Source organism: Hakea prostrata, chromosome 8 (assembly GCF_041222555.1).
Source record: "Hakea prostrata isolate BN-2017 chromosome 8, UWA_Hpros_2, whole genome shotgun sequence".
Lineage (NCBI taxonomy): Eukaryota > Viridiplantae > Streptophyta > Magnoliopsida > Proteales > Proteaceae > Hakea > Hakea prostrata.
The window spans coordinates 38,964,481-38,971,276 of NC_142607.1; the positions used below are offsets into that span (position 1 = coordinate 38,964,481).

General features: G+C 38.7%; 1 pseudogene across 1 annotated transcript; it reads right to left on the reverse strand.

The window, feature by feature from the left end:
- Positions 1 to 529: 529 nt before the first annotated feature.
- On the reverse strand, positions 530 to 5,373 carry LOC149007810 (cellulose synthase-like protein H1; annotated as a pseudogene). The gene is made up of 9 exons (XR_016175059.1): positions 5,079 to 5,373; positions 4,671 to 4,989; positions 4,392 to 4,517; positions 4,200 to 4,316; positions 3,884 to 4,096; positions 3,644 to 3,785; positions 2,347 to 2,528; positions 1,814 to 2,164; positions 530 to 1,207 (listed from the first exon to the last, which is right to left on the reverse strand). The product of XR_016175059.1 is annotated as a cellulose synthase-like protein H1 (transcript).
- Between the last annotated feature and the right edge of the window lie 1,423 nt (positions 5,374 to 6,796).

Genomic DNA, 6,796 nt, shown 5'->3' on the forward strand with positions numbered 1-6,796 from the left:
GGCCGACCGCCACATTCTACTGGCACCGATTTCTAAGAAAGGGACAAAGTTGATGGCCTAAATCAGCCTTTTGTTTTGATTACAGCAAGAGTGCTGGAGCAATTTACTCTTTATGTTAACAAAAACTGTGACACACTTAAAATTCCCACCACGGGAACTCAAAGCTATGAATACATTTCCACAAGCATTCTAGGCCAACTCATATCATTACGAATATATTTATTTATTTATTCATCTATTTTTTTGTTATCATCGAAACGATGAGAAGGATTGGAAGTCAATAGGTGCGAGGGGATGTGATTATGTGAAGGAAGGAGGGAGAGATGTGAAAAGATGAAAGATTAAATCAAGACTTTTTTTTATCATGTCACCTCTACATAAGAGACTGCCACCACTGTGCCAAAAAAACATCCATGAACCCCATCTATTCCTAAACTATCAGTATCTTAACACTAGTGAAAATCTTATTCACCCCTAGCCTATCTTATATTTAAAAACACAATAGCATCATTCTTTCACCATTGGATAACAAAAATAATGAATATTTTGCAAGCTTTTCATTCATTTCCTTTCCTTTTTTCTTTTCTCCCAAACATACATGACCATTGTTGTACCTTGAGGATAAATAACTATAATTCGAAAAAGACATGTATCAACTTTTAGAAGCCAGATGTCTTGAGAATAGTAGGAAGAGTGATGCCAACACAGCTGATTTCCATTTAGTAGACCAAGGGATCCCATATATTCCTTTTCGAAAGAGCCCTTTCAGGAATGGCAAAAAATTGAGCACCAACCATGCACAACAAAAAATCTCCCCTAGCCCCAACCAACAAGATCCATCAAAGAAGGCCACGAAGAGTGCAGTCAAGTTCACAAACAAAAGAAATGTTGGTGCCACAAAGACTGGTGATTCATCAAAGGTGAATCTCCCAGGATCAGTATCTTTAGTACCAGAACCAGCTTGGTTGGAGTTATCTGCTTGGTTACCCTTTGGTGTAACAATGAAAACATTTTCTGAAAGCCCTATCAACTTGGGAAAGAAACTAAGGGTTCCAAACAAGCATCCAGTTGAGGTGATTATCCATTTCATTCTTGAGTTGTTCCACCATGTCCTGATTGAAAGGCGACATTGGATGTACTCTGATAGATTGTAGAGCTGATAAATGATGAATAGGGAAGCTGGAATGACTATAGCTGGTTCAGAGACCTGTATAGACATCATGGAAATTAGGTGACTTAGACTTGCATAATAGTATTTCACAGGTTATGTTTGGAAGCCAAAAAAGAAATAAAAGAAGATAAATACTATGATGATTCAATGATTTTTTATGTCTCATCTCTCTGCTGGACTGTAAGAAAAGTAGAGCAAAACCACACATATAACACAAGATTCATGGTTCACCAGAAGGCAACATACATCCATGGCCAAGCAGATATGGTGTCTTGCTATTAGGAAGAGGATGAATAGAGTTATAATCTAGTCCCTTTTCTTTTACCCCCTCTCAACCCTGTTAAGACCATAAATAGTTATACAAAAAATCATACATCAAGTTTAAACTGATCAAAATGCCCCTTGTACCCCGAATGCCCCAAAACAACAATATAAGACCTCCAAAAAGTATGGGCCCCACAACCAATCATTTTGAAGAATTCAAAATTTGAAACAAAACCCACGGCCATGGTGAATACAAAAAAAAGTCATTCAAATGTGTTTAGGCCCTGAGATGAACCTCGGAACATTTGACATGGTGGAAAGTGGTTTTCACCACATCACAAAACATAGCCTGTAGTTGGAATGGATAGAAAAGATTACCGTGGGTAGGAAATGGGTGTTAGTGAAGATACTGAATGCTGGCAATAGAGCATAGAAGAACTCAGGTAGAGAGCATGGTCCCCATAGCAGTAAATAAATATAAGCCAAACATTGCCTCAACTCCAGCTTTTCATTGATGGTGGCAAGTATGGGACTTCGATTGCTCAAGAGAACCTCCAGGAAACCAGTGACCCATCTTGTCATTTGGGTCATGATTGCGGGTCCACCTGTTGGTGCACACCCTAGAAATGCAGGTGAATCCAAATCTGAGAACAGTGATCTCCAACCTCTTGCATGAATTTTGCTTCCTGTGAGTAAATCTTATGTTGTTGATCCATAGACCCAACCAACCTGCCAAAAGAGAAAACAATACCTTCAGAACCCTTTTAGGTGTTGCTTATGGATTCAGGTTTTGAGCCACATAAGACATCCATGAATCTTAATTGATATAACCCATGGGTACACTTGGGTGTTAGACTAACTTCCAATTGTGCAAGATAGAATTATCAATCTTTAAAAATTGCATTTCCTACCTTAGTACCCCAATCAGTATTTTGCTCATAAGTTGAACTGGCAACAAGTATTGCTGCTGCGATGCAGCTTCTAAGATTGAGGGAGTGATTTGTGCTGTTTTTCGTCACATCTAATATTTTAGCTGCTGATTCTGCAAATTGTACTGAAGCTCCAAATTTTGCTTGTGCTTTCGATGGTTTTCCTGGCAAAATGTGATTATCAAAATAGATTGTAGTGATACCAAAATATGATCACAATAATATGCAAGGAAGAAGAATTACACTTGCTAGTCATGCGGTCCTTACATCAGTTTCAGGTAGGGTAGAGCCAAGATTTAACATCGAGAAGGGTCATGAAGCACTGATATTTCATACTTGGAAAGAGGGCTAGAAGGAAAATTTCAATTTATTTTTTTGGGTTGGGGTTTGTGGGGTAGCATGACCCCCTAGCCAACGGTATCGTAGCTCTGCCCCCGGTTTCAAGTTCAATAAGGAGACACGCAAAGGGATCAACCAAGGGAAATCTAATTCTGTGGAATGCGGGAAGATATGCCACTTTAGGGGAATGTGACGATATCATTCTCTTTCTCCACTATCTTCTAAAGGTGTAAGACAAAGATGTCATTTAGACAATTCAACTTTAAAGAAAACCTACTCTGCTCAAGAGTGTGGCCTATGTACTTCTATATATCTTATGGTGAGGAGACAAAAACTCATGAGGTGAAGGTGTAGTCCACACTCACAAGTGGAAAACTACTTCCCAAAGAGATAAAAGAAAAGCTGATGGAAAATACTTGAGCGTCTACTCTCTCTTCTCCATAATTTTTTTTGGTTGACACATCATAGACCTACAATATTGGTTAAAGTGGTGTCCACATTTTTCTTACCTCCTTATGCTATGACAACCTACATTTCCAAACTCCCAAACCCTTTGAATCAGGGAATCGGGATTCTCTACCCTTTAGATAATCCTATCTTGACGCCTCCTCCTCCACCATGCATTTAAGAGACGGTCCACCTTTGAACACCAACAAGGTAAATCCCTATATGTATGATATGGTAATCCTAATTAGGATGATCTCCATTGATATTTAACCATTAGAGCCCTTCTCTCATCAACCATGGCATGTGGTCCAGATATGATCCCCATATCCTATGGATTGTGGGAGATCAACTCTAGTGGTTAAAATGTCATTAGAGAAAGATCCAGACTCAAACTGTTTCACCTTCATTAATTAATTAATTAATTAAAAAAAATAGAAGAAGAAGAAAGAAAAGAAATTCTATCCCGAGGAAGACCAGAGCAAGAGGCATCTACCATTAACAACGCCATGACCATGATTTCTCTCTTCGCTTTCTACTTCTCCTGCTGATAACCCATATATTACTTTCCTTCTATGAACGCATCCTGATCCACAATATAAAGGCCCTTGCAGTCCCATAAATCCGCGAAGTAAAAACTGAAGAGAACAAAGCATATGTACCTGAGGGAGTTAGAGACAGAGAAAGAGAGAATCTTATTCTTCAACAAATGATTCTTCCATGTTTAGTAACTCACTTTTGTTAAAACTTCATACTGATTACCAAAAGGATCATCCTTAAGACCTCCATAGAACTTCTGTGGATATTGAACAAACCCACTTTCAAGTTCCTTCTCAAAGCCAAGCAGGAGACACATAGCATGAAGCACAACTTGTGGATTATTCGCAAACATATCACAATCCACATTGAGCATGAAAGGAGAGTTTGTCATCACGCCTGATACCCTAGTCTGATCACATGAGAACAATTTTCATATAATTAGTCTCTTAACACGTAGAACTCAAGCTTAATTAGTGACATGCATGTGTTTGAAGTTAATCTTTACAACTAACCAACACATTCATTGCCCCTGCTTTGTAATTATGTGGGTGTTTAGGCCTCTTCTCTCTTGACAAATATACTAGATGTGGTACACCATGTGAGTTATTTTCCTTGTTCTCGCATATAACCTGCAAATCAGATTCATAATCATGAAGTTTTCAAGAAAATGAAGATTTGGGTTTGTAAACAACATTCTTGATTACCTTAATTATGCTTCCATGGTTTCTTTTTTCAATTCCTAAAAAGACTGATAAGTCTCCAGTCAGCTCATATGGGACACCTTTTTGAACCGCCATTTGAATTCTCTGACAGAGTTGTTCATATCCATTCTAACAAAGGAAAAAGACAAAAACTTAACAGACATTGTGATGTGCATGTTTCATTTTGATAACTATCAAACACTGCTGTTACAGATTCAGTCAAGAAATGCTCTCACAGTAACGAATTTGATCTCATTCAAATTTTAGAGTGTCTGGAAATACCTTAATCTTCCTCCATTCCTGTCTAAATTCAGGTGAGTAGTCATCGGTGTTGTCGCCGGAGAAATACATAAAAGGGGCTCTAATTTTAATATCATGTTTCTTGCAGAAAGGTACCCATAGTTTTGCAAACTCAGATGCTTCCACAAGAGAATAGAAGGTTAGAGGCGAAGCGCCATCATCAGAGACATAACAAGCGAGCTTGTGAGCTGGGTAATCAAGAGCTAACAAGGAAAGAACAGTATTGACTGTGATGATTGGAGGTTCAAGAACAGAGTCTGCCGTTGTCACAAACAAATCCACCGGGGGAAGCTCAATACCCCTGAGAATTAACAGCTTGAATGAGTAAGAGATTGAAAGAAAATAAATGATTTAAGCATGGATTTGTTCGGTGGAGAATGGAGATTATACCTGTCTAAGAGGCGTTGGGGATATGTTCTGTATTCAACTGGGTTCCATTTAAGATTCATGATGAGAGCCCAATAGAAGACGAACCACGATTCGCAGAGGAATGCAAATTGCCAAGCCACACCATTGTTGTTAATGGATTGGAGGCGATAACAGAGGAGAGCAAGGAGGAGGAAGAAGATGGTGAGTTCTGTGGCTCTCTTTAGGGGGTTTTTATGAGGGAATCTCTCTTGCAGAGGCAATGGAGTGGGAGTAGCCATGGCAGGCAAAGAAACCAAGACAAGTGCTGGTTTCGCTTCTAATGAACGAAACAGAGAAGACAGGTTTAATTATAGGATCCTTCATTATTTGGACTTACGTTACTGATAAAGAAAAGATAATACAGCCGTTGAGCCATTAAGGTATGAAGTAAAATGACCATGTAACCCTTCTTTTCTAAATTTCATGTGGAATCATAGGAGCCATTAGATCTTGATGCCTCAACATCCCTATTGAAACTAGACCGTAGCCAACGAATTGGGATTAGATAGATCATTGTGCTCTGTTTACATCTTTTTATCAATATTCAAGAAGTATAATTTACCTTGGACGATTAATAAAATTGATCATAAATGTTCAGAGGTGCACCTTCTCCTAAATGTATAGTAGAGGGGTGTAGTATGAGCAAAATCCTCTACCCTTCGTCGATGATCCAGATTCGAAACTAAAAGCTTACTTTGGTACAAAGATCGAAAACCTTGTTTTCCAAAAGGCTTGATGAAGATGTTAGCAAGTTGACGATATGAGTGAACAACCTGAATGACCAAATCACCTTGCCGTATTGAGAGTTTTTCCACAAGTCTAGAGGGATGATTTTCTTATCCAGCCTTACTAGAGATTATTTTAATTAGTCAAAATAAATTAAAATATTAGTCAAAATTATACAATTCGATTGATGTGAAGTATTTACTACTCTTTTCATTGCCCTAATGTTATTATAAGATTAATCTTGTTTACATTTGTAATTTCTTCTTGGTTCAAGGAATGGATTTATCTAGTCAAAAGAAGATAGAATATACTTCACTCCATTGCTCAAAACAATCAACCTGTTGGTGGTTTGACTGACATTTCAATTTGTTTTTGGGTGGTATTAATATTGGCGCGGGTATTGCATGAGTAGCATTGATAATTCCCATCAATAGTAAATTCATAACATTTGAAAATGCTATCATCTTGTTGTGGTGAAGGTCATCTTTCTAGACTGACCCCGGTCCTTCGATGATCCTGGTTCTCCTTAGCTTCCTGATGACAAAACGAAGGTGAGAGTGGGTCGCCTCTGAGGACGGAAGCCACCTCCAATGATAAAGGCAGTCTTAATGAAGAAGCAGAGAATCAACACTAGTTGAATGAATGCTGGGAGTAAAGGAAGAAATGTTTCTCAAGGAGTTCAGGAAGAGAGTAATGGCTGGAGAGCTGCCTGGTTATACTTGAGGACCTTGCCTTTATTTATAACGAACCTGTAACCTTGTTACCCACGATAGTCGACTGACTCTTCATCACATGGTTCAACGGTGGAGATGGCTTCTGAAGTTTGGAGACGTCACCTTCTGATGATTGCAGGCCCAGGGCTGCAACGAACACTTTTATAATCGGGGGGTCAACTCAAGTACTAGCTCGATTATGACCCTGCTTCATGGTTGACGAGACAAAAAGAGGTGTCGTAGTCTTTATAGCAGTCTTAG